This window comes from Pseudopodoces humilis, chromosome 13, assembly GCF_049639895.1.
Source record: "Pseudopodoces humilis isolate 2021_Gansu_Grassland_sample_001 chromosome 13, ASM4963989v1, whole genome shotgun sequence".
In the NCBI taxonomy this organism is placed as follows: Eukaryota; Metazoa; Chordata; class Aves; order Passeriformes; family Paridae; genus Pseudopodoces; species Pseudopodoces humilis.
In genome coordinates, this window is record NC_142212.1 from 2,476,258 (window position 1) to 2,503,408 (window position 27,151).

The 27,151-nt window shown below is 43.7% G+C and overlaps 1 protein-coding gene across 17 annotated transcripts in view; it reads left to right on the top strand.

Annotated features, from left to right (window-relative positions):
* The window catches only part of ATP2B2 (ATPase plasma membrane Ca2+ transporting 2), a 395,747-nt gene that overhangs the window by 169,146 nt on the left and 199,450 nt on the right, over nucleotides 1–27,151 (top strand). The window contains exon 1 of one of the 17 annotated variants that reach the window (XM_088061654.1): nucleotides 1,787–1,843. The exons of 12 other annotated variants lie outside the window; for them this stretch is intronic. The gene's annotated coding sequence lies outside the window, so the exon portion shown is untranslated. Of the gene's footprint in view, nucleotides 1–1,786; nucleotides 1,844–2,112; nucleotides 2,245–2,377; nucleotides 2,482–3,357; nucleotides 3,474–4,343; nucleotides 4,386–27,151 lie in introns of those variants that run through there. 4 more of the 17 variants (XM_088061653.1, XM_088061652.1, XM_088061655.1 and 1 more) reach the window with 4 other exon arrangements.

The following is a 27,151-nucleotide window of genomic DNA, read 5'->3' on the forward strand; positions in this document are numbered from 1 at the left end:
ATTAGAGATTTTTTTCTGATATAGACCTTATGATTCTGTCTCTGGCTTGAAGTTTCTGTAGTATGACAGAAAGTCTTTGAGAGCAGCACTCATCAAACCGGCAACAGAACAAGATTTTATGCTATGTTGAATTTCTTTAAGCTATTCCTCTCTTCTTTCAGGAAAGACAGTGTAAGAAAAAAGTCTTCTTTAATGTATTTCAGTACTGTGTCAATCAGCCTTCTACCACTTTTCAAATTATCCTTAAAATTTCTACCAGAAAAAAAAAAAAAGAATGTCAGATAATTGCAGATGTCTCAGTATCTTCCTGCTTTTCTGACAGAGCAGTAGAGGTCACCAACATTTATGGGTCTGGGACCTCAGCACAAGACATTTAACTCGAGCACTGCTTTGTTCAGGGCTAGGATTCAGTTTGAGCTGCACTGCAAACTCCTCACAGCTGCAGTTTGTACTGAAAACTTGTTCTGAAAAGGGGACACGTCTCTCTGCTTAATATAACCCAAAGTCACTGCATCTGGTGTCCTGGCATGCATGTAATTGCCTGTAGCTTCCTAATGACAAAGGCAGTCTCACATGAGAAAATTCTGCATTGATCCTCGTCCTGATTTACATTTTACTTCGTTAAGAAAAAATTGATCAGCATAGATAAAACTCCTGATCAATGATCCCAGCACTTTTTTTTTTTTTTTTTTTTTTTTTTTTAAATAGCTTCCATTTTGGTGCAGTGCAGACTTTTGGTTTAACTGGCTGAATTGATATTCTGAGCAGCGAGTAAGGCAGGATGACAGAGCATCAGCACAGCTACTCCTATTATTGCTCAGGGAGGTGTGCTCCTGCCCACCCTGGCCAAGGCACAGGCAAGCCATGAGCCACTGCTGTCCTAGGATGCCACAGAACACATCTCAACTTTTATCTGTACTGTTTTACACATTCTTCACCAAAAAAAAAAAAAAAAAAGTATTTTGTATTTTCTTGTGTTCAGTCACTCTCAGGATTGAATGGTTTGAGGTAGGGAAGTTGTAGTTTGGACATGGCACATGTACTGATCACAGTTTCCTTTGAAAAAATAAACTATTACACAGAAAAATGTTCTGCTTTTCAAAGGACTGATGTCTCTGTCTTATTTTTGATATTTGTGTTTGTTTTGCACTGCCATAACACGGTGTTCCATTGGAAAAGCCTCTTACGCTTCTGAATCCTGTATGTGCTAATAATTCAAAAGAGCAGATACATAATAGCTTGGGATGGATGGTGAGAAGCTGAAGATAAAATGCAGTGATTCCCACAAGTGCAGGGCTGTAAGGAAGAGGAAGAGAAGGGCAGAGAGCTGCTCTGGCATGTGTGTGTGGTTTTACAGCACATGCTGATGTGATCAGATCAGGTTAAACAGGGATATTTCGCTGTTCCTCCTGTACGGTTTTGGATTTCTGGCGGGCATGGCAGGGACACAAACCCAACACAAACCCCACAGCGCTGCAAGGCTGCCTCTTTTTTTTTAATTTTTTTAAAATTTTTTTTTCCCCCCTTCCTATTTTGCTTAGAATCCCCATTGTTCTTACATAAACAGAAAGAGCAGGGGAGGGCGAGCGAGCCGGATCTTTGCAGAGGGTGATTATGAAGTAATTTGCAGCACGGACACGCCGGGCTGTCATCAGCGGGCACAGCCCGAGCAGCGCCGGGCACTGCGGGCTCCGCATCCTGCGCCTGCTCGGGGGTGCCGGGGATGCGCCGCTCCCCGCGCCCCCTTTCCTCCACAACCTTCCTTTCATCCCCCCCTTTCCTCCTCCAGCGACAGTGATAGGACTTGACAGCCCTTGTCCTTGAAGGTTTCTCCCGTTTCTGAGTAAGTGGCATATTCCTGGTCGCTTGCCATCTTCCGTTTTTGTCATTATCCCAGGGGGAAGCATTAAAAAAAAAAAAAAAAAAAAAATCGCAAACAACAAACATGGTGGTTCAGTCCATAATTTTTTTTTTTTAATTTTTTTTTTTCTTTTTTGATTGCTGTTGTTGTCGTTTGCTCCTTCCCCCGCGGTGTCCGCGGCGGTGTCCCCTTGGCGGCGGTGCGGGATGCCGCGGGATGCTGCGGGATGCCGCGGGATGCTGCGGGATGCTGCGGGATGCTGCGCGCTGCCTCCCCGGCGGTGCGGCGGTGGTACGGTCTGCAGAGCGGCTCATGCCGAGCCCTGAGCCCTCCGCCCGCTAGCCGCGAGCAGGCTGCTGTGCTGGGGAGGATGTCTTAGCCAAGTAAGTAGCGACATCCACAGCATGAGAGCAATAGTGATGGTGGTGGTGATGATGATAATAAAAAAAAAAAAAAAAAAAAAAAAAAAAAAAAAAAATCTTTCCCCTTTCCGTTCCGAGCTCGTTTATTTGGCATTTTGCTGCCGCCGGGGAAGGCGCGAGCTGATGGGAAGATGGTGTGGGGACTGGGGCTGAGTGATGCATTAGGTTTTGGTTCGTGCCCTGGGAATCTCTGCAAAGGTAACGCTGCGACTCGTGTAGATTATTCTGTAAGGTCAAAGAGAAACTGCATAGCTAAAAGGCTCTCTTGCATCAGAAAGCGTTTGCTGGGCTTCGGTATGTTGAGAATTCAGCATGATCTTGTTGTTTTTGAAACGTAGGGGCTTGATTTTGATTAAATCAGTTCTTTAGTGATGAGGAAAACACGTGGATGGGATTTTGCTTTTATCATCGCTGGTAAGAATTGGATGTGCCTTTTTTTTCCTTTCGGAAGCTCACATTTCATTAAAATGTGAGCAGTGCACTTTGACTGCTGTATTTTTCTAACTTTAATGTTCTCTTACGATAGACAAAGCTATTTCTTGTCAGGAAAATCTGTAATCCTCAGCTGGGTTCCTTGCTGGAGCTGTTTATAGTTTTTCAGTGTGTCTGCTTGAAAGCAAAGGGCACTCAGGTTAAAAACCCCAAACATTGCCTTTGTATTGAGATGGACTAGAAAATAATGTGAAGAAAATCGGGAATTTTCTCTAATTCCTTTTAACCGTGCATGATGTTTCCTGTGGCAAGATGGGGAAAGGCTTTCTTGAGGTGCACGGTGCAATAATTAAGAATTCTGACAGCTAGACTTTAGTATTTATTTATTTATTAATTTTATCAAGGGAAGAATCATCACCAAGCTGCATGGAAAAAAGCTTTTGGCTGCTCATGAGGCACCCAACGCTTTAAGAGAAACCCTCAGATTACGGGAGTCATTTCCGATTATGTAAAGGGAGATTCTGTGCGTTTGATCCGTGCCTGCGGCGCTGGCAGCTCCTGCGCTCCGGGCAGCAGCCGAGCTCAGCCCCAGCCTCGCAATTCCCGACTTTAGCTGCTCCCATCCCAGCCGGGGCCACTTCCCAGAGCATCGCCCGGCGTTCCCAGGGCTGCCGAGGCCATGGCTGTGGGCAGCCCTGGCGCTCGGAGGCAGCCGCCAGCAGATGCTTAGCGCGGGTGCTCCCCATCCCTTCTGCAAGGTGAGTATTGAGGTGGCTCAAAGGGAAGGGCTCTGCTTTCAGGATAAAGCGCTTCGTTAGGATAAACCTCAGGCTTTCTGCTCCTTTGAAGCCCTGATTGCTTTCTGTTGTGGGGCTGGGAAAGGATTGCAGGGATATTACACAAGTTGGGATGCCTGGAGGAGAGCTGGCACGTTTAATAGGGGGGAAATTGCGCTTTTATTGCTGGGATTTGAGATTGATGCTAGATATTTGTGGTACGAAATTGATAATGAGGGTTTTTTGTTAGTATTTGCTTAGAAAAGGGATTACAGGTCGACTCCACAGTCCACATGTTTTGGTTTTTTTTGCTGCTGAGATGCATTCCTGATTAGCATTTAATTTGTGAGAGGTCATCCATATGCATGACTGGCTCTTGTACCTTGCTCTGGAATAACTGTTTGACTCAGGTATCCAGCAGGTCTCTGATCACAGACAGCTTTTACTTTGTTCATGCTCCTCTCATTTTAATTCAAATTGCTACCTGTGAAGAGGGGGGTTCACATTTTCCCTGTAGTGCTGGTAAAATGAGTAAGTTGGTGAAAAAGGCAATAAAATAAGGCTTGTAGATAAGTTGTGTGGAGCAATGCAGCATGAAGGTTTTTCCCATTTAGGGTTTTTTTTTCCCTCTGTGTGCCCCCTTTTCATCCTTTTTGTGTATCTGTCTTCATTTCTATAGAGAATTGATTTTGGCCCGCATCAATGCTAAATATACATTCATTTTCACAGAAAAGGTCAGTTTTCTTCTCTGCTGCAAATCAAAACTGCATGATATTCCTCATGCTTTCTGCATATATAAAAAGGTTGCATGCATGTATATTGGAACAGCTTGGAAGAGTTTCACGCTTCCCAGCAGGATTCCAGGTTGCAGAAGACGTGGTAATGATGAACTAGGTATCATACTGTTCTTCTGAGAGCTGCCATGTAGTCACTTTTGTGAGTGCTTTTTTCCTTTTAAATTTCATACCATATATCTAGGAAACAGCTTGGAAAGGTTTTCTTTTCCCCTTTCGTCTTCCCCCAGCATTTAAAACATACAGCTTATCTTTACCAGGGCTGTTGGATTAGGGATGCAACGTTCTTTGAATCCTACTAAATATATATTTATGTATCTTCCTGACTGAACACAGCAACTGCAAGAATTCATGGTGCTAACATATGAGAATGTTAAAAGTGTTTTTTGCTTTTTTTTTTTTTGCTTTTTTTTTTTTTTTTTTAAATTTTCATCCTGCAGTTCACATTGTCAAATGCCGGTTGTGGAGGTAGTAATTCCTTGTTACATTTTGGAATAAATGTAGAAGTCTTGACCTTGTAACTCCCTCTCCCACTCACTGAGAGCCCATTGCACTGCAGTAGGACTCCAGCAGTGGGGCTTCTCTAAATGGACCTCCACCTCCTTTATGAAATGGAAATACTTTTACAGCTTGCACCTAAAATCATGTTCTGAAGGGGAGAAAGTGGTTCATTTGATTAACCTGACTGGGAAACCTTGTGGAGAACAAGCTGCCTTTTGCCAGGTTTTTTCATTCTGTTTTCAAGGAGACACAATGAAGGATGTTACAGTTCCCTGGAATTTAACAAGTACTCCTCTGATTAATTACGTTCAGATTATACATTATCTGATCAAACTCCAGCCTCCCCCCCATGATTAAAATCACACATTTCTGATTAATTTTAACGTGCCAGTTGAAAAAGGGCTTAAAAAAACCCAAAAACCAAAAACCAGCTGAAGATTCAAGAGGTGTTTTTCTTTAACTTAGATGCTAAAACCTGATGCCAAAGCTTCAGCCAGCCCCTCAGTGGGATCCCTCTCGTGCTGAGGCAGGCAGGGAGCGATGATTTGGCTCTGAAGGGAGCAGCAGAGCTCCCTCGGTGTGCCGGGATAGCTCCGGAGCCTCCGCAGCCCCTGCAGTCCGGGCTGGCACCTGGGCAGCCTCGGCCCCGCCGCCCTGGAGCCTGCCCAGCTCCAGGGATGCTCCATCCTTCTCCTTCCCCAGCTCCCGAGTGGTGCTCCAAGGGAACGGATCCTTAGTGGAGCAGTTGCGTAAGAGAACAGTCTTTCTCTCTAGGTAGGTTATGCTCCGCATGCTGGATGGGTTTTTTATGTGCCAGTGGAGATAAATAAAGGGCGTTGTGGAGGTTATATAAAAATACCGGCTTTAATTTCATCTGTAAAACAACGGAGAGGGTCAATAGCATTTTATTGTAAGCTTTACTTGGAAGTTTGATGTCCTTTTGCAGGAAATGTTAGCGTACGGTACAATTTTAAGAGCTGTAGGGTTTCTGGTTCAAGTTTTACTGGTTTTACTCGTGTTTAGTTTAAAAAGCATGGTTTTAGTGTTGCATTTTTTGATAAATAACCTTGGTTTTTGCATTAAACCTGGAGATTTGCAGTTGAAGAAAAAGAACCAATGTACAAGAGAAGGGTTGGGAACGAGGCATATTTAAATAAATTTAAGAGGCTGTCAGCTCTGTGAAAGGCAGGACGTGTTCCCTCCGAGCGCTGCAGATGAGCGAAATATGGAGCCTCAGAAGGGATGTGGAATTCCTGCATAGGTACCACAGCTGGCAGAGTTGGGAAATGGTAACCAAGTTACAAAATACTTCCCTTCTACCCCACAGTGCATGGACAAGTTCATCCTGCTGGTAACATGTTTTTCCTTGTTTGTAAAATATTCTTGGCACAGTTAAAGCATCCGAGGATTGTGCACCAGGCTCTCAGAGAAGCCTAGAAACAGTTAATGGGAAAAGCTAGAAGAGGACTAGGAGTAAAACTGGGATTTCCATGGAAGAGTTTGTGCATTTTCCACCTTTTGTCTCCTTTGCCCACACGGGGAAGGTGAAATGGCTGGAGAAAGCCGCTGATTTCAGAGACACAGGATAGTTGAGGTTGGCAAGTACCTCTGGAGCTGGTCCAGCCCAACCCCTCCTGCCCAAGTGGAGTCACCTGTAAAGGGCAATGTCCAGTCAGGTTTTCAGTACCCCCAGGGATGGAGACTTCACAACCTCTCTGGGGCACCTGTGCCAGTGTTTGGCCACCCTCACAGCTTTTGACCTTTAAATGGAATTTTCTACCTTTGCTCTCCTCTCCTTTCTGCCTTTCACCGGACACCAGTGAGAAGAGTCTGGCTCCATCTTCCACACTTTCTCCCACCAGCTGTTTGTTGAGAAGGTCCCCCTGAGCCTTCTGCTCTCCAGGCTGAGCAGCCCCAGTGTTCTGTGTGTCAGGTGCTCCAGTCCTTTCCTCAGCTCTGCATGCCTTTGGTGGGCTGTCTCCAGGAAGCCCAGGCTGTCCTGGGAGCCCAGCCCAGGTGGGAGCACTGGGAGTGCTGCTGGGAAGGGAGGCAGCCCTGTGCTGTGAGGACACGCTGCTGGCTCCTGCTCAGCTTTGGGCCCAACAGGAACCCCAAGGCTTTTTCTGCAGAGCTGCTTCCCAGCCAGCTGGCCCCCAGCCTGTCCTGCCTCAGGGGCACAAGTGTGCCTTTCCCTTTGCCAGCCATCCCGGGATTCCTCTTGGCCCGTTGCTCCCTGTGAGAGGCAGCTCATCCATCTGGTGGCACAGCCACACCTCCCCATTTCCCAGTCTGTGCCCTTGCACAGGGTGCTCTGTTCCTTCATCCAGACCATTAATAAAACTTTTGGCTGTTGTATCGAAAGAAATCCCTTGGAAGGAGATGATTAGAGCTGGAACTGCAGTTTCAAGATTTAGCCCAGAATTGAAGTGCTGTGCTAATAAAAAATGCCAAAATTTGGTCAATATCCTGAATACGTTTATGGTTGTGAGTGTGGAATTTGCCCAATGCATTGCATCAGCATCCCAGGGTTTGAGGATGAAACAGGAAAATCAGTGATTCAGATTTACTAAGAGCTTATTTTATATATTAAAGAATGAAGACTCACAGCTGATGAAGTAATTTCAATTGATAATTTCATTCGCTGCATTTCAATTAAAGTGAGTTAAAAATAAAACCATATGAAATGAATTAAAAATAAAATGAGATTTAGTCCAATCTGATTTGGATCTTGCTGAAAAATCTGTCGCACAGAATGAGGAAACAGGATAGGGAAGATGCTTATCTGTGAGATGCTGGGCAAAGAGCTATTTCTGTAGTCCTGGCCTGTCCAGTTCACTGACCTTCCCAGCTCCTGACCTCTGGAAATTAGTTGGGCATTTGGAGAAAATGACACTCCTCATATACACACTCCATCTGAGGAGATCTTTACTTAGATAAGAGCTGTCTCAGTCTGGTAAGTTATCTTCTGTGCTTTGGTTTGGATTGTGTCCCGCAGTATAAATCCGTGTAGACTTTGGACCGCGGTTTAGGATGAGGCGCAGCACATTGAACAGGACTCGGGATTCCTCCTTCTGTATCCCCCAGCTCAAGTCCCATATGACAATTCCCACCAGCTGTCACAGGTGAGGCAGGGAAAGACAGCCCACCCTGGGATTGGGTGATGGAGTTTATTCAAGATCCAACAAGTTTTGGGCTTTTACCCTGCTTGATCTCACACACAGGCTGTCCTAGGCATGCCCCCACCCTGGCTTTTGTCTCCATGCATCTCAGAATTCCAGGATCTCCCCTGACTTGTCTTTCCAAACTCGTCTTGGTCTTCTGTCCAATCTTCACTTTTTTTATCCTGTCACCCTTGTTTTCTCAGAGACCACTTCTTTGTTCAGCCTTGTCTTCCTTCTGGAGCTCAAGGGGCCTCAGTTTCCCAAATCTCAGTAATCTGGGCAGATCCTCTGCTGTGGTCAGTCCCTTTGGTGGGGCTGTCTCATCCCTCTGCACTAACTCCATGCTCCACTCTTTTTAGTCCAGGTGTTCTCAAAACCTGCAGCCAAGCCAGTGAGGCTGGAACCAGCAAGGAGCAGGCTCATGCAGGAGAGTGGAACAGCCTGGGACATCTTTACAGCCTCACAGCCGTTCTGGGATCTGCTGCTCTCTGCACTGAAGCCATCTGTCACCTGTGACTGGAATGGGGGGATCTCCATCCCCGTTCCCTTGGCTGCCTCAGCCTTCCAAGCACAGGTCCTGCCATCCACACTCTTTGTCCAGCAGCTTTCTGTGCCTCAGTGGGCCTTGGGGGAAGAGTGACACTTCTCAGAGTGGTGGTGGCTCTTTGGCATGGGCACTGCTTATCTTGGGGCTAGATGAAATCACTGCAATGGTCGTGCTCAGCATCTCACTAACCTTGGCACCCCCCTGGGTGCTGAGGAAGCACAATAAAATGCTCTGCCACCGACCTGACTTGTCTTTCACAGTGGTACACCTCGTGTCACACAGGTAATTAGAAGGGAACAACGTTCCCAAGAAACTGTTCCAGTCTCCTTGGGAAATGTGCAATCCCAGATGTCAGGAGGCAGCATTGATCTGTGTCCTCTGTAAGTCACTTGGAGAAGAAGCTGTTGTCCTGGCTGAGGACAGCTGTTCAATTTGCACTGCAGCCTTCCCATGCCCCTTTCCCCTGCTTGCATTGTAATGAAGATTTCGCACGTTCTTCTAAAAATACCTCCAAATGATGTTTGATATTAAGGGACCAGCGAGATGCAATTACGATGAAATGACGATTTCGTGGTGTTTTTCACAATGACACGAGATTGTCATCCTCCCTCCCCCAGTGCTTGAAGCAATACCTATTTATGAGTAGTTGAGCTAACCTGGGAAATTCCAAGAAGAATTGCGGACGGCTCCTGAGATGCAATGCAAATTGTTGCAGTACCCATGGAGGACATTTGCATTATGGTAGGACTGGTTGTCTCTGTAATGCTGTCGTGGTGATTGTTATGCAGAGAACTGCAGGATAAAATGGTAGTGCTAAATCAGCAGTGCTGAATAAGATGGCTGAAAATGCCAGGAAAACAAACTGTTGGAGCAGGAGGATTACAGGAGGAATGGGATGCCCGATTCCCAACGCAAGACACCTCTCAGCTTTCTTGGGGACGAGCTCGTGCTACTGCAGGTTATTTTCGCGGCCCTTCTGATAGTCTGGTGCTTCTCTCATCCCCACACTGCATCACTCTGCATCAGGCAGGACAGAGCTCCTGGCAAGGAGCTGAGGGGATGCCCTGTGTGGCTTGGGCTGGCCCAAAAGGTGGTGGAAGAACCGCCCTGATATTTCCATTGCAGCATCAAGAACTCCCCTTCAGGGCACAGAGGTGTTGAGGTGACTTTTTATCCTGAGTATTTGTGGGGAGCTGCTAACCCCAGGGCACTGTGCTGGTGAGTTTGCACCACTGTTGGCAGAATCTTTGGTTTATTTGATTTTAAATCTTGTTTTGGTTAATCCAGAACAGGACTGGCTAACTCTGTCTGTCCTGTGTGGCGCCTAAATATTAGAGATAGGAATGTGGAGGGGTTAGATTTATTTACATGCTTGGGCTGAAGTGGGAAGACAAAAGAGGGGAATATGTATTTTTTCCAGGAATATGTGACACGACAAGAGGTGACATGGATAGGGACCACTGGAGCCTGTCTAAAATGAAGTGTTTTGGAAAGGCAGGTGGGACTTGGCCCCTCCCCAAGCTGGGAGAAGCCTGGGTGGGCCAGCTGCTGCCTGTGGCTGGCAATAGACTTGACCTTGGAGAAGGGAGAATGTGTTGAGGGAGACAAACTGTGCTCAGACTGTTAGGAAAAAAAAGAAGAAAGGGACTCTCTGCTGCAAAGCTCAAATTGCTGCCTATTGCTTTGGTTATCTTCTTATAAATCTTAATGTGGCTGTTCAATTGAAGCAAGTAGAGTTAGGATGCCATTCCCTACCTTGGGATGGATCCTCCCCTCCAGCAATGTTTACAAAATAATGAAAAAGGGAAGCGGCAATCTGAGGAAGGGACATGTAAAATCTGCAATGCAGAAATAGGATTATATATTTATCTGAGTTCTCATGTAGACAGATGATTAATACAGTACCAGCTACAGGGTTTATAGCTTGTTATATCATTAAGGTTCCCTGTAACTCTAATGTGAAAAGATAATAAATTAAGTGTCCTCTTCTCTGCCCTTGTCCTCCTTTTTCTAGTTTAGAAATACACTTGGAAGTTTTAATCTGAAAACATGATTCTGGTACCAGAACTGAGGATGGAAAAGAATGAAAGGGAAAATGGAAGACATCTGAAGTGTTTTTTTTTTCTCGAACCTTTTTAAGACTTAAAATTGAGTGCATGAGGTCTTAACATACAAGCCTCATTTACATATCTGCTTTTGGATTAGGACAGGATCTTGAAAAATATTGCTAGGAAAGTATTTTTGGGGATTTTTTCCCACTTGTTAGAGAAAACTGACATACAATTTCTTAATTGGGCCCAGCTTCCTTCTAAGGATATCTTGTCCCCCTCCTTTATCTTGTCTGGAGCAGATGAAAGCTGCAGATACAGGACAAGTTAAATTTTCTAGTATCAATCAGGTAAGTAGCAGTGCTTTCTGAGCTTTAATTGCCAAACTCTGAGAGGAGAATAATTGCAATATTTAAGGTAAACCTGAATTAGAATGCCGTGAAAGAGCAAAGTTAAAGTAACCAGAAACATCCAAACGTTCCTTTTAAAGAAGGGACTTTATAGTGGGAGACAGTCCAGGTGAGCTAAGTGTTGGCACTGGTGGGCACAGGGAATCAAAGAGGATTAAGGGCTGGGATCCTCTGGAAAGCCTCTGTGCTGGATTTATCCTGTCCAGTGAATGAACCCCACTGCCTTTGGGCAGAGCATGACCCGGGGTTGTGGCAGTGGCAGCAAATCAAAGTGCTGGAACTGACCCTGGGCACTGCAAAGGTTCCTGCAGGAGGGCAGATTTCACAGGGAAGCTTGGGAAGAGTTCTGTCCATTGCTGGATTAGGGAAGGGATAAATCTTTGCACATGGAGAAGAAAATCCCTGTCTGTGTGTATGTACAGACATGTGCATGAATGCATCTCTAAAAGCACCCAAACAGAGAGCAGTTGCTCTAAAATCCTTCTTGCACTTTGGTTTACTGTGGAGTTTAATTCCATTCAAAGTTAATCTCACAGTGGTTCACTTGAAAACAATACCAATTTTGTACTGCCTCCCACACACCAGATCCACTCCCTTCCTCAGTAATTCTTGTTTGACCTCACAGCTGGTTCTCCAGAAACTTTCCTCCCAGCTGCCAGATATTTCTATTCAGGAGTTACCCTCAGGAGCAGCAGCACATTTCCATGTTGGTCTGGCTTTTGTGTTTGTTCTGTAGTGAACACAGAGCCTCAAAGCTCGAGGCCTTACTTAATTCAAAATTTTGTATGGATGTGACTTTCTCTCCCATGACTCTGCTTTTTTACAGCACCCAAGTTCCACCACAGCAGTAAGAAAACAAATAATGGAATGCTTGTGATTACTTGAGATAAAAATTTCTTCTTGGGAGCAATGGAACTCATTCCTGCAAAGGATTGAACAGAGCAGGGAATGAACTACCTGCTCCATTGAATCAGAGAGCACCAAACATCTGTGTTGATGGCCATGAGGGCTCCATGAAGCTGTTTTTAGTTCAGGAAAGAAGGGAGAACAGATCCTACTCTTTTTAACCTCTTTGTGAGGAGAGCAAAGCAAATACGAGTTTAGAAATAGGGAATCCCCTCAAACCTATTATTAATATTATTTATTATCCCCTCAAACCACATTATTGTGTGACTTAAACTGAGGATTCATCAGCTTCCTTGGGAAAGGCAGAAGGTGGGATATTCCACATGTGCCCACAAGAAATAGCCTTGTAAGGGAAAGGTATGTAGACCAGCAGCAGAGGTTTGAAGGTTTTTTAATCCATGTGGAGGATGGAAAAAATCTTGTTGCAATTAAGGTATTTCCAAGGATCTCTGTTATCAGTGGCAAATTCTTCTGCCTGCAAAGTGAGGTCTTGACCCTGGCGAGCCCCAGGGCTGCTTCTGTGGCGGTTTCTGGGTGCAGCTGTAGGAACCAGCGAGGGGAAAAGGGTTTTGTGGCCCAGCTCAGCGAGGCTCTTACCCAAGGAGCGGAGCAAACACATCAGCAACTGGTGACAGGCAAATAAACTGCTCCAGACCTGGATGGCTGATGGGAAAATCTCTTTGGTGCCTTCTCAGAACACATCTGGAGTGGCAGAGCTGCTGCCAGTCTGCCCTTCATCCCCCCATGCAATCCCCATGTCCCCAGAGCTTTGAGCAGCTTTTTCTTCCTGGAAAGGGTGGAAAAAATCATCCCACTTGGATTTTCCTCCCCATCACAGCCCAGCAAAATGGATTTTTATCATTCATCTCTCTTCAATGTATGCCCAGAAAAGGGAGGGAGTTTGCTGCGTGTCTTTGCAGGACTTTTTGAGACGAGTTTTGAGAATTAAGGTTGTGCTGGTTCAGCCTGTGCTTGGGTTTATCCACATCCCAGTGTCTCCCTAGAAATCTTTTGTCTGGGATTTCTTGCCTGACTGTGTGGAGCAGTCTCTCCCTGCTTTTCAGACTGATGGATGTATTGGTTGTTGCTTGTGGATCTTCTTCGGCATCATCTGCTTTCATTAGCATTTTTGAACAAAGGAATGAATCAGAATAAATCACAACTAATAGAAATATAGGAACAGATTATCATTTTGCAAAGCTGAACTCTCTCAGAGGAGATTACGTATTTAAATTGAACAAATACAACTTCATAAATAAACTAAATTAAACATCATCTAATTTTACTTTTGAAGCCAAGCAATTTTAATCCATACTCAGCTTCTTGTATAAATATTTCCCAACTCCATTTTATTCTTTGAAGCATTCTTATTCATATTTAAAAACCAAAAATGTGCCAAATTGAACCACAGTTGTGTATACTGAATAAATGTAAAAGCTTGGGTGTATTACGTAATAATCTGAGAGTTGGCAGGAGGGAGTGATTGCGTTTGTGAGTGTCCAAGTAGCGTAAAAATGCTTTTGCAGAACCTAATATTTGTCTCTAAAGCTCTCTGACGGATGGCGTGCCTGAAAAATCCTTTTCATAAATCTCTTTTGTATCGTTCAAAAGGAAGCAATAGATGATTAGAAATCTATATATTTCCCCAGGGATGATTGATGCAGAAGCTGTGGTGCTACAAGCACTGCCCAGCTGGTCTGGGTTGGGAGCAAATTCCTGCTCGTAGATGGAAGGGCTGTTTTACTGCAGAGCTAATTCTTAGAACTGGGAGCATTTCAAACCCCCCAAATATGTCACTGTGTGATTGGAAATGTGTTTTATCAATCTTCTTGTTAGACAAGAAGAGCCTTTTTTTTTAAAAAAAAATGCCGTAATAAGGTTGAAGAATTCTTGTTAAATGTTTCATATGGTGTTCACAAAGATGAAATATAATTTCAGTCCAACAACCACAATCCAAAGCCATTTTCCAGAAATAGGCTTAAATGCAGTTCTTTCTGCATGTTCATTCAATCATTGTGTGCAGTTTGCAGAACTGACCTGTCCAATGAGTTCAGGGGCTGAAAATGGTTAACAGTGCTTTTCAAAAATACTTCATTTCTAAGTAAATTGGATGTAAAATTACTTGGTTTTAGTCAAATATTTTGAAGCTAGGACAAAACAAGAGAAATGAAATGAATCAGCATCTTTTCTCTGGTTTTAATATTGAGACATTTATTTATGAAGTTTTTTTATATAACGATAAAAAAAAAATAAATCTTACTGGTTAGATTTATTTTCATAATAAAATCACTAAAATGGGTAGTTGGGGTAAAAATTCCACTTTTCCTACCACACTTGGATTTTTCTGGGAATAGTTGAACACAGCTTTTCCCAGTGGTTGAAGTATTGAGCAGGTTGAGCATTTTCTGTGGGTAGCAACAAGCGAGTGGAGCTTTGGGGCTGTAGATTAAGGAGTGTTTGGGGAAGGTGCAGGGACAAGAAGGTGATGCCCAGAGGTGGCAGGTGACCCTACAGGGCTGGGTTTGATAGCCCCTGGTGGCACAGCCCATGGCTGTGAGATGAGGAAGGTGAGGAAATGTAGGCTGCTGCTGTTTGTTCCATCTTCCATCACCAAAGAGAGCTCCTGGCTGGGAATTTCGGCTCGTAGCAAATGGCAATAAATGCTCCTGTTGGTTCTAAATGCAGGCAGGTCCAGCTGAAATCCAGGTAAATTGCCACTTCCCTAATGGAATAAATGATTAAGGAAGGGTCCTGAGGACGGTGTGAGCACTGCTGCATTAGTGCTGCTCCACATTTTCAGGATGTCCTTGAGGAAGTTTGCAGGGATGGTGAGACGAGGGGAGGGATAATTTCATTAGAACGCAGCAAGGAGAGGTTCAGGAGCTGCACAAAGACATTTTGCAAGTGAAATATTCTAACAGTTCCTGTGTCTTGGAAATATCACAAATAATCAGGTACTTGTCCCCAAATGACATGCTGGTGACAGGCATGAGCTCCTCAGGCTGGGGCCAGTGGGAGAGGTCAGCTGCAATGGGAAATGTGTAAAGAACATTAAATGAAAAAGATTTTCTGCAAATAGCACTTAATAGATTTTGATAATTCTTGCAAAGCAAAAATTTGGCATAAGAAGTTTGGTATTTTTTGGTTGTGCCTCTTCCTGCAGAGAAAGAAATGTGAGGGCATAATTTAACATAAATTGTCAAAACAGTATTTTGACTCTTCTCCTGTGGACTGTAATCGTTCCCATGCCACCAAACTCCTGGATGCATTCCAGTCTTTATCAACATACCTGTTTTTCAGGACATGATTAGATCCTATCCATCAACTGTCTGTTAGAAGAGATTTTTGCATATTCAGACCTTCTAAACACTGCTTACAAATAAAAAAGGCTGATAAATCACGGTATTTTTTAGTAGACAAAATATAATCTGGCCTTTAATGGTTTAGTCACCATAATCAATACATTTATAATTTAAAAATTATTCTTCTCCAACAGCTGTTTTTTACAGCATGACGAGGATTTGATATTTGAACAATCAAGGCATGGAAAGTGTGGTGCTGCCTAGGATTCAGACTGACATCTTGGTCTAGAACATGAAATACTATCTTATGTACAAAATGTTAATTATTTTATTAAAATCTGTGTGCATGAATCATTCCCTGACACAAGGTAATGTACTTGCAACTCAAAATAACCTCATTTGAGCAAATGTTTCTAATCAAGGGGAAGTGGCCTGGTATGATGCTGTAGGATGGTTTGCCAGATTAATGCAAAGAATATTTTTAACTGTGTTTTTGGGGCTTGGTGAGGTTCCTGCAGGAATTCTGACACAGCCACTGGTGAGTGTGGTGCTGGGTGGGGTTGCCTGGTGCCTTTTCTGGGATCCCATGGGTAAAACCCAGCAGAAAGGAGTGTCGGGATCAGTGTCAGACTGGGATGGTGCCGTGGCCACGCTGGGAGCTGTGTGCCTGGAACTCCCGGTGCTGTGGCTGAGAGCTGTCATCTGTAGATTGTTCTGGAGGGAAATGTTTAATATGGAGCCTGGCACTGCCAGTTTTCCCTGCTTGCTGCCCAGGGGGATGCAGCCCTGCTGGAGGGAGCTGTGCAGAGGGATGGGCACAGCCTGGACCCGTGGGCTGTGAGGGACGACAAGGCCAAGTGCCAGCTCCTGCACTGGGGTCACACCAATCCCTGCAGCTCCAGGCTGGGGATGAGCAGCTGGAAAGGTGGGAAAGGGCCTGGGGGTGCTGGGAACAGCGGCTGGACACCAGCCCAGGGCTGCCCAGGTGGGCAAGAGGCCGCTGGCCCCTGGGCTGGGAATAGAGAGGCCACAGGAGCAGGGCAGGGATTGTCCCCTGTGCTGGCACCGCTGAGCCACCACCCCAAATCCTGGGGCACCTCTGGACCCTCACAAGAAGGACCTGGAGGGGCTGGAGCGTGTCCAGGGCAGGGAACGGAGCTGGGAAGGGGCTGGAGCAGCTGAGGGAGCTGGGAAAGGGCTCAGCCTGGAGCAAAGGAGGCTCAGGGGGAATTTCTGGCTCTGCACAGCTCCTGCCAGGAGGGGACAGCCGGGGAGTTGGGATCTGCTCCCAGGGAACAGGGACAGGAGGAGAAAAAATTGCCTCAGGCTGGGCCAGGGGAGGTTTAGACTGAACTGAAAAAAAATAAAAAATCACTAAAAGACTTTTCAAACGTTGGGACAGCTGCCCAGGGAAATGGTGGAGTCACCATTCTTGATCTTTTCCAAAATGCATCTAGATGTGGCACCCGGGGACATGGTTAGGTGGTGATAACTCTTGGATTTGGTGCTCTCCGAGGGCTTTTCCAACCTAAACAGTTCTATCCTGTTCTGGAGAAAATGTTCCCAAAGCTGAATAAAAGTGGAAATCCTAATGACAAGCTGAGTCAGAATATTTTTCTTAAGAGATCCCATTAACCCTGTGGCTTCCCCAAAACCTTCATTCATTCTGAGATATCTCAGATTTTGAGCAGCAGTATGTGCTACAAAGGAATAGATATCATTGACAGCACTTGGCAGTGTCCTACATAGTAATTAGGATCATGACCAGTAAATTAATCAGAGGCTAAAGACAAACCTCCCAAACCTAAATTTATTAGAATTGCTTATTTTTATATGAATTTTTAGTTAGGTCTATCTAAAGCATTTCACCCTTTATTTTCATGTATCATTTACTGTTTGTTAGTCATGTTTTTTCAATCATATCTGTTTTCCGGAGTTTTAACCTAAATTATTTTTATTTAACACCCATTATCTTTGTAGTGCAGCTACACTAAATGAGGCATTGGACATAGATGTGTTCAATGCATCTGGACAAAAATAGCCAAAATAATTCTGAGTGACAGATTTGCAGTTTATCCATAAAGTAAAATCCACATTAAAGAAACTGGATGCTGGAGAGAGAGGGAAATAACTCTATCTTTTAGGTTTATCTTTAAATTAAAGAGGACCAGCACAGCTGGGGTTCATTTCACGTGCTTCCTAAAAACCTCTCCTCAGGTCTTTCACTGCTCATGGACTCCACTGCCTTTCATTGCAGCTTTTCCATGCTAATGATTAAAGTTTGTGCAGTGACTTGGTTTTGGGTGGCTGGGCCTGTTTGAATATTGTTACCTGCCCCACTCTGCTGGTTTGGAGAAGTTTGTGTGTGTGACACCTCAGTCTGTATATTCAGTAAATCCTGCCTGTAAACATCAGGAATAGACATCAGGAAATAGGAAAGGGCTGGTTCTTGTGGGGTCAAGAACCCAGCAAAGATGGACTCAAACACAGAGGCTCCAGACTCTGGGTATGAGAGAGGGAATGAAGTGTTTGCCTAGGAAATAAATGGAAACAAATGGAAATAAATGGAAACAAATGGAACCTCCATCCTGAGATGCACTGGGAATTCTTAGGAATTTCTGTTCTACTGAACACTTTTTTTCAGGTGCTGAAGGACTTCTTATGCTCATTTTTCCCTTTAAAGCAGTTGATTTAAACTCTATTTTTTTGGTAAAGTGGAACTGTGAGAAATAGTTTGGATATGTTCTTAGAGCTTCTCACTTCTCTGCATGTGAAGATCTTCCAAAGCTCCACACAGAATCTGAAATCCATCCAAGACTTTTCATGTGTTTGCTCTTGGCTTTTACCCTCTTCTGAACATTTGGATATATATAATACATTTCTAGTAAAGACAAAAAAAAATCTAATTGCTTTTAAAACATACATGAGCTGGCTATGAGATACCTTTTAAAAGTTATTTCAATAGAATTTTCTGGACAAAAGAATATCATTACCACATGCATTTCAACTATGGAGAAAAACCTGTGGAAAACCAACTAGGCAAATAATAATGGACTTTTGGACATTTCTCCAGATGAGACATTTAATTTCATGCAAATTCAGACTACAGTGTCTGTGCTTTAAGGATATAATTTATTACAGAAGTAGCAGATGAATCTTTTTCATTCCTTTGACCTTGATTTTATTTATGTTCTGCTTCAGTTTATTTAGACAGGTCTTAGGAGCTCAAGAAAAATGGTAATATGTGTTCTTCCAGTGTCAGAGATTTCATCTCATGTTTTACTTTTCTCTTTATTTTCCTTTCAGAAAAGTCTCTTTCTCGTGCTTATGAAGATTTAAGTAGAAATTGAATTTTAAAATATGGGACAGTTGTCAAAATCCAAGTTAATCCAAGTTTTTTATGGCCAGTAGATGACAGAGAAAAGAGAAAACACAGAATGTATGTTGGAGACAGAACTGGGAATTCTATAAACCTAATTTTAATATTTTTTTTATCAACTATATATTTATGTAAGCAGATATTTTTGAAAATGAGAAGCATGGACAAGGACAGGCAATACCTTATGATGGTTTGAGCACACATAATTTATAAGAGAATATTGAATAACTGTGCTTGGCCAACTTTGAGCACTTTTTGCACTCTTCACATTCCCAAAATGCTTCTTGACCGTGTGTGTATTTATATTTATAAATATGTCTAAAAGCTTTGGGGTTTTTAAGGAATGCTTTCTGAATTACCTGACCATCTTTGAGGTGTGAATGTTTTATGGGATGTTGATTTAAACATTAACCAGCTAAAATAGAACTAATTATTAAGCAAAAGCTTGTTTGGCAAAGTAAAATCCACCAGGCACCTTTGTTGTGCCATTTTTATTTTTTTTTTTTTAATAGACAGGAATGTAAACAGCAGAATTTGTCCCAAATTGGCGTCAGTGCTGCCACCAGAACTTATTTTAGGGACTGGGGAGGAGAAGTTCAGGCCCAGGTGTTTGTGCCTGTGGTGGTTTCATGTCACCATTTGGGTGCAGCAAGGCTGTCTTTGGGCAGGAGGGGCTTTCAAGGCAGCTTGCAAAGGTTTTTGTGATGCAAACCTTTGACAGACTCCCCAGGGAAGGACTTGTAGATGAAAATATAGTGTTAAATTGTCATGCAGCTATTTGGAGTTTAGAACAGCTTTGAGAGAAGAGAGGGATTTTCTTAAGAAGGAGACTTTAAAAGGTCTTGGTGGTTTCTTCTCTCAGTTCCTACTTGGTGACAGCTGCTGCTCAGCAATTTTCTTCCTTTGTTTAGTCTCGATGAGCAATGATGGGGTTTTTGGGTTGTTTTGTTGTGTTTTGTTTTTTAAATTTTATTTATTTCTTTTGAGCATGACCTGAATATATTTGGTGCTTCTGAATGCCGTGAGAGTTGGTGGGGAAAGGAGCAGGTGATGCAGAGGGTTTGGTTGGGGTTCTGATACTGTGAGTTTTTTCATGATCTCAGATCAGGTATATACTCAGTGGAGGGTTAAAGGCAAATTGGGAAAATATATCATTCATTAGGGATGTGTAAACCAGTCTGGAAAATTGAAACAAGATACAGGCTGCTCCAAATTGCAGCTAAGCAGAGTCTTGTCCATTGAAACCAAAGCTAAAGGAGCTGTTTGGCTTAAATTAACTTGCTGAAGCTCCATCCAGAGTTTGCCTGTTACCAATCACATTATTGTCTTTAAACTCATGAGAGAAGCATTCAGAACATTTCAATAGTAGTTTTGTTTCTTTTGTATTTTTTATCTGTGGTTTATTCTCAGTGTGCTGGTTTGACAGAGCTGGTGCTTCTCATAAAGATGTGGCTAAACAAGTTGTTTTACAAGCAAAGCAGCTTCTGAAATTGCTTGTAAGAACCTCTGAGATACTTTTCCATCAGTATCTGTGCTAGTGACTTGTGCTCCTTCTCATCAGGCCCAGACAGGGATTCAAATATTCAGGACAGTTGTCAGACCTAAAAACTTGTGAGTTCCCTCCCCTCCATGAACTTGGTTGTAACATGAAAATGAATTTGAGATTTGCCAGGGAAAGTGGGGATGGGCAGAGTTAGAAAATCCTGGGGAGAGCAGGTTGGGCTGCAAGGGAAAGGCTTCGGATCAAGGGATGGAGAAGGAAACTTGCTTTGTGAGCATAACCTCTAATTCTGCCAGCCTACTGATAATAAAACCCAAGCATTTTCCACAGTGAAATGTCAGCACTCTGCTGCAGAAAATCTCCTGGAATTCTCACAGACAGCCTGTGCTTGGCAGTGTTAAATGCAGAAGTGCACAGTGCTTTCAGATCCATCTTCATTCCATGGGTATCAGAGTGTGCTGGTTAAAAACATCCCAAACGATGCTAGTTATGCTAGGCCCCAAATAAATTAATTTAACTGTGCATTACTTCAGTTGTTACAGTATCAGTGAATAAAATAATCACTTATGAATCATTTTTGCAGCAGATGACCAAAATGTTTTATTGCTCAATACCAATCACTGGATTAGGAAAATGGATTACAGCTGTGAGTAATGAGTTCCTAAAGCCCCTGAATGATATGATTTCTGCAAATGTCTGCTTGATTTCATTAACCTTGAGCATTCAGAGGAATAACTGACTGCAACATTCTCCTGCACCTCCTATTTTGTACTGAATTTACTCTGTGTATTTATTGATATACAGGGGAGATCCAACTGGGAGTCACTTCAATGAATGGACTTGGTTCGAATAACTGACAGGAAATAAAGAATTGCTGTATTGAGCATGGTGCAGTTCTGCTCAGACCTGTGCTTACAGCAAGTGAAGGGTGAGCTTGTAAAGCAACAGCATGGAAAAATCAAAAGATTTTGTGTTTAGAGAGCCTTACTTAATATTTGAGACAATCCTTATATGATGTTTTCTGCCAACAATAACCTTTTTAAGGTTTTGCCTGTAGGGATCTCTCAGTGGAAGCTGAGCTCTGAAGTCAGGGTGCAGCTGCCATGGTGAAATGTTTGAATTAAGTCTCAGTGTATTCGCAGGAGTGTTTTATCCTCTTCCTGTGCACCTGTGGAGAGTTCACTCCTGAACTACTACAGAAAAATGTACTTTTCTCTGTCTAAAATAGCAAAAACACCAGTAATAAACTGTGAGTGAGGTGTAGTCCTCTTCTCCTCTGCCTGACCTAAAAGTTTGAAATGTTTTTCTCAGATTTGAGTGATAAATTATAACCTCAATATTGGTCCAACTGGAAGACCAGTCCAGTAGGCATAAACTCTCTCTTTTAAGTCACATGGTGAAAAATATCCTGTCTGCAGGTGGGAAAGGAAAGCCTTAGGAATAATAAGGTTGGTAATTAAGCTTGTTAAGAGTGATAGTTTGAGGGAGTTGTTTTGAGGGGTAAATGATCTGCAGGAGTAGCTGCATTGGTATAGAACTGTAAAACTCTTCACATCCCTTTTTGCTGTGGGGTATTTGCCTTTCAAAATACTTTTGCTGAATAGATGGAGCATCACAGCACTGAAAATAGGCCTTTAGGGGCTGGTAACTCACAAAATCGCTCATGGAAAGACTTGCCATGGGTACCTTGCCTTTGGACCAGCCTGGTGCTGCTGTGCTCATTGTATGGTCAGGGGGAGGGCAGCCATGGGCAGCGTGGTTTGAACTGAAGGCTGATTTTCTGTGCATTTTAGTGTCTTCCCTGACTGTGTAAATGGGAGGCTGCAGCTCTGTTTAGCAGGAAAATGCCCCATCCTTGTGCCAGCACATCCCTCTTCTCTGGAACTCGCTGTGTGCACCCAGTGTGTCCCACCTGCGGGTGCAGCAATTCCAGGGAAACTGGACACCCCAAGGGATGGGCAAACCCTGGCAGCGCAGCTCCTGCAGCCTCTTCTGAGCAGGGATCCTGGACTTCTGTGCAGAATTCACTGAAAACTGCTCATCAGGTCATTCAGAGCAGAAATGGGTGCTGGACAGCAGCATAAGGAGTGCAGAAGATGGATGGGCTTGAGGAGTCTAAATGACACCCCCCAAGATATGGATTGAAGGGATTCCTGTGGAGATCAGCACTGCAGACACAGCTGCTCCCTCTCCACCTTGCTGCCTCATCCCCTGGTTCCTCCCTGCAGCTGTGGTGAAGACATCAAATTATCCCACTTTTGCTTCAGGGTTTACCAAATTTTTCTCTTTAGAGACCTTGTCCTAAGAACAAACCCCATTCTCGTTTGTGGGCTTCTATCCCTGACTCCTGAGCTTTGCTTTTGGCCTGGATTGATCCTGAATCTTTGTGGTGCTGCCAGTCAGAGTTTTGTGCAGCTGAGGGGGAAAGACAGGGGAGGAGTCTTTGAAAACCTCACAACTTTGTGTGAGGAACCTGGCTGGAGGGAAATAGGCTCTTTCTGATGTCTTGCACAGGCTGGGAAATGGATGTCCTGCTCCTGCCTATTGATTTTCTTGGGAATGTTCTTCCATTTGTGCCCTTTCTCCACGGTTCCATTTTGTGGTGTGTGTTTGAAAGGTTTCAGCTAACTCCTGACAAGACAATATATTATTTTTCTGTGTAGTTGGCTAAATTCCCTTCCCAACTTCTTTTCTGAGCTTCTGCCGCAAATCAGACATTGCTACTTCCAAATTTCAGCCCAGATTGCCCGGTGGTAATGAAATTAAAATTTAAAAACTTTTAGGATCTGTTGTCGATATTTTATTAAAGAGACTAAAAATACACAGTGAACTCCATGCAGATTTTAGGTAGAGAAGGGGGCTAAAGAGATTTTATTGGGCTGCCACCAGACTGGGTTTAAATTCTGTCCTTTTCTGACTGCAAACAAAGGTCAAAGTGGCAGCAGGAGAGATAGTGAAAAAAAATAAAGCTGTGACCTGTCTGCCCATCCAAAGCTGGTGGATCTCAGCTGTTCAGAGACCAATATTTTTAAAGCATTCAGCAACAGAATTGTTTGCCAGATCACCGTGATTGGATTTGGATTTGCTGACCTTTCCCTCCTAAACACTCTCTGCTGCCTTTGCGGGCTTATTGGTGGAATGTTTTTGCAATGACTGGTGTAATTTATGAGGGTTGGTATAGGTTTCAGTCTTCAGATCTGTTTTCTCCTGAGGGATTTCTGTTCTCTTCTTAAATGATTTCTCAAGTGAGGATTTCCTGCTGGAGGAGAAGCAGCCATGGCATAACTTTGTACTGTGGTTACTTTTCTGCACCTATGGACATACAATGCTAGGTTTAAGTAGGTGGTGTAACACTTGTGCTTAACTTCTTTTGGCTTCTAACTGTAATAGTCTGGGTTTAGCCATGATTTCAACTTCAGTTTTTCCAGAATACATTTTAATTTTATTTGGTTGGTTTGGTTGGTTTGATCAGCTTTTTCGTTTTTTTTTCCCCCTCTTCTCTGAATGGAAATATCATCACAGAGTTCATACAGGAGATGAATCCCAGAATGATTTGGATTGGGAGGGACTTTAAAGATCATCCTATTCCACCCCCTGCCATGGGCAGGGACACCTTCCACTGTCCCAGGATGCTCCAAGCCCCATCCAACCTGACCTTGGGCACTTCCAGGGGCATCCACAGCTTCTCTGGGAACCTTGTGCCAGGGCCTCACCTCCCTCACAGGGAACAATTCCTTCTCAATATTCAACAAAACATTCCCTCTTTCAGTTTAAAACCATTGCCCCTTGTCCTGTTGCTACAGGACTTGGTAAAAGATCACTCTCTCTTAAACCATGTTTTTATACTGAAAGGTCACAGCTGGGCCTTCCTGGACTCGGAGCAAGCTACTGCTTTGATGTGTAGCAGTATTATTGACAGGAAAAAACCCCAAACACCTTGAATTTAAGAAATGGATCCAGCCACACTGCAGTGCAGGGGAGTGCAGAGATCAGGGTGGTTTTTCACCCATCAGTGAGCCCCATGTGGATGTTGCAAAGTACCCAAACACTGTGAGAGAGAAGTGTAGTGAGTCTGTTTGCTTGTTCTTTCAGTAAATCCACCTCTCTGAGTAGTGGCTACAATTCCTTGAAGTGTCTGTGGCTACAATTTCCCTGCAATAATAAACAATGGTGCCTGAATGGCTTTTTCAGCCTGAGAGAATATCTATTATTGTGCCTTCATTTTCATATTAGCAAGGCCCTTTCAAAGGAGCATCAAAGCTCAATGCTGGGCTTAAGTTACAGAAATAGATACAAAATCTATGTTTTATATTTCTTCCTGCAAGAACTCACTCAATGGTGAACACCTGGAAGGAATTTTAAAATCAATTTCTTAAAACAAAGCTGAAAAGGGATGTGGGCTGTGGAGGAGCAGCTCTGGGTCTGTCTGCATGCCCCAGCCCTAATACATAAAGCAGGTCTAAGCTGCTAGGGATGCTTAGTACAGCCTAAACTGGATAAACAGGATGTAGTAAACAGATTACAGCAGTGTTTATTGGGAATTCCTTCTGATGTGGGAAGGGACCAATAATGGTGTGTAAGTAGGGGAAAATGAAGAGGTGCTGTGCTGGTGAGCAGTTTTCGAGTTAACTGAGCAGTAACTGCAAAGATTCCTCTGAGGAGAAGACAAAACCAGCCAGCTTGGCTTAAGTAGGATGGAGATAAACAGGCCCTGGGTTTGGGAGGTATGTTTTGAGCACTGGGGATTAAGTGGACTTGGCAGTTCCTTTGAGCTTGCCATTGATATTGCAGTGAGCTTTAAATAGCTGATTCCAGCTCCTCGGTGCCCCCGGGGTCACACTGCAGGCAGGGACAGGCCCCAGGTGACACCTGAAAATCTGTCAGCTCATCCTGACTCACTCCAAGAGCTGCTCCTGAGGAGGAGGAGGAGGAGGAGGAGGAGGAGGAGGAGGAGGAGGAGGAGGAGGAGGGATTGCACCATCCCCATCCCCAGAAGCCTCCTGCTCCTCGTGGCTCTGGAGATGTGGATCGGGTTAGCTGGAAGGTGCCACGGCAGAAGGGGCAGAGGTGTGAGGAGAAGGTGACCAGGACACCCAGCCCTGTGCCACGGCAGGGACCTCCCCTGTCACCCTGTGTGTGACAGGGACACTTCTGAACAGCAGGGACAACTTTCTGCTTCAGCCTTTGCGCCATGTCCTTCCAGAGCAGCCAGGGAAATTTAATTTCCTGCAGCCAGAATGTGATGGGCAGCAGTCTCTGTCCGAGAAAGGCCAGCTGAGCTCTGGAAAAGAGAAGCAGAACTGGCCTGGCACCTACAGAGTTTAAAAAGAGATAAAACCCATCATGTTTGTCCTACTTCAACAACATCCAAGACCCAGACTGGTGTTTCTGCAGTGAGATCCTCGATGTGAGGACGTGCTGATCAGAACACTCTTCTGATCAGGCAGATCTTCATTGTTCATCAAGAAGATCTTCATTGTTCATCAAGAAGATCTTCATTGTTCATCAAGAAGATGGGCAGAAGCAACTGGGAAAGAGAAATACCAGAGAAATATTTTAAACCAGATCAAATAAATGCAAAATGATTTCAGTTAATGCCGAGAACAAATTTCGATGAGAATAACTGTTCTCAAAAATCTTGGAGCTTAGGGTGAACCCAGCATTTTTGTTCTGAAGCAAATTCAGATCATTGCTGTTATTCAGGAATGGTAATTTTGGGAAATTAAATTTGGATCATCCCAGTGTGGCGAGAAGAGGAGCTCTGAAGGTCTGTGCTCTCAAGGTAAGGACCAACAGTGACTTAGATGGAAATACAGGAGGATTCCAAGAGAATTCCACTTCCTGGGCTGTCTATTCATCAAATAAATATTGTCACCTTGTTTCTCATTGGTTTTCAGGGAATAAATTGATTTTGTAATCTGAATTATTATCCTATTTCTAAAAGCTAAGTGGCCATGTGGTTACAATGCTGTAACCTGTTCATAATACTGCTGAGGGACACAATAAAGACCACAGGAATATTTTTCCTGCTGTGAGTAACTCTGGAGCAGCTGGCTGTCAACATTTCTACATTTTAAATGGGCCACTGGAATTCCTTTTACAACTATTTTGTTGTTTAAGGAGGATCTTGTGCCCGTTCTGAAGAAACCCCAAGCCAAGCAGGCCCATACTCCCCCACAACTTTGGAATCAAAGTGGTCTGGGAAAGTGAATCTACTCCTTTCCCAAAGAGGCTGACTTGGGGATCTGAATTTCTTATGTTTGATTAGACCCATATTAAAAAGTCAGTTTTAAAACTGGAAAAAAAAAAACTTGAAGTCAGCCTCTGGCACAACTCTCTTCAACTTCTCTTGCCAAAAATTCCAGTGAGCATCTTCACTGGTTTTAAGTTTGCAATGGAAACAATTTGTGAAGTTCAGGATGTTATGTAATTTACCCCCAGCAAAGTGTAGTTTTTCTGCCTTTCACAATTCCTGACAGAGTCTAACCAAAACCCAAATGGGAGTAAATAGTCACTTGAACTCAGAATTTCCATGGTCGAAGGGGTACAAATGGTGACTTTGCTATTTAATCTTTCTTTGGATAATTTGTCACACTAACAGTTTTTCAAAGAACACTTTTATTTTCCTGAAAAATGCAGCTGTGCTATAACATGGCACCTCAAGAGCACCCAAAGTTTTCTTCAGCCAGAACTTCCAGATGGTCAAATCCATGATTTTTCATGCGACAGTGGGAAGTGACAGTTTCACCTTTGCTGTCTCTTTTCTTCCTGGCAGTATAGAATAAGAAGGGTCAAATATGGCAATTTTATGGTTTTCTGAGCAGCATAGGCACAAGTTTGGTGTTGGAAAAAACTCCTGTGATATTGGCACGTGTCAGTAAGGAGTGAACCGTTTGAATTTCAGCTCTGCAGCGAAAGCTTGGACGTGAACGTTCCCACTTTGCTGAGGGTGCAACACTTTGGGTTTGTTTTTCTTCTAAATCAGGAGCAAATTGCTGGTCCAGAGCCCAAGTAAGAAATCTAGAATCCTCTGAGCAGACCCAGAAATTTGTTCCATGTATCCAAATCTCAAGTCATGTGTTGGGATTTTTTTTTGGTGTTGTTTTAGTGA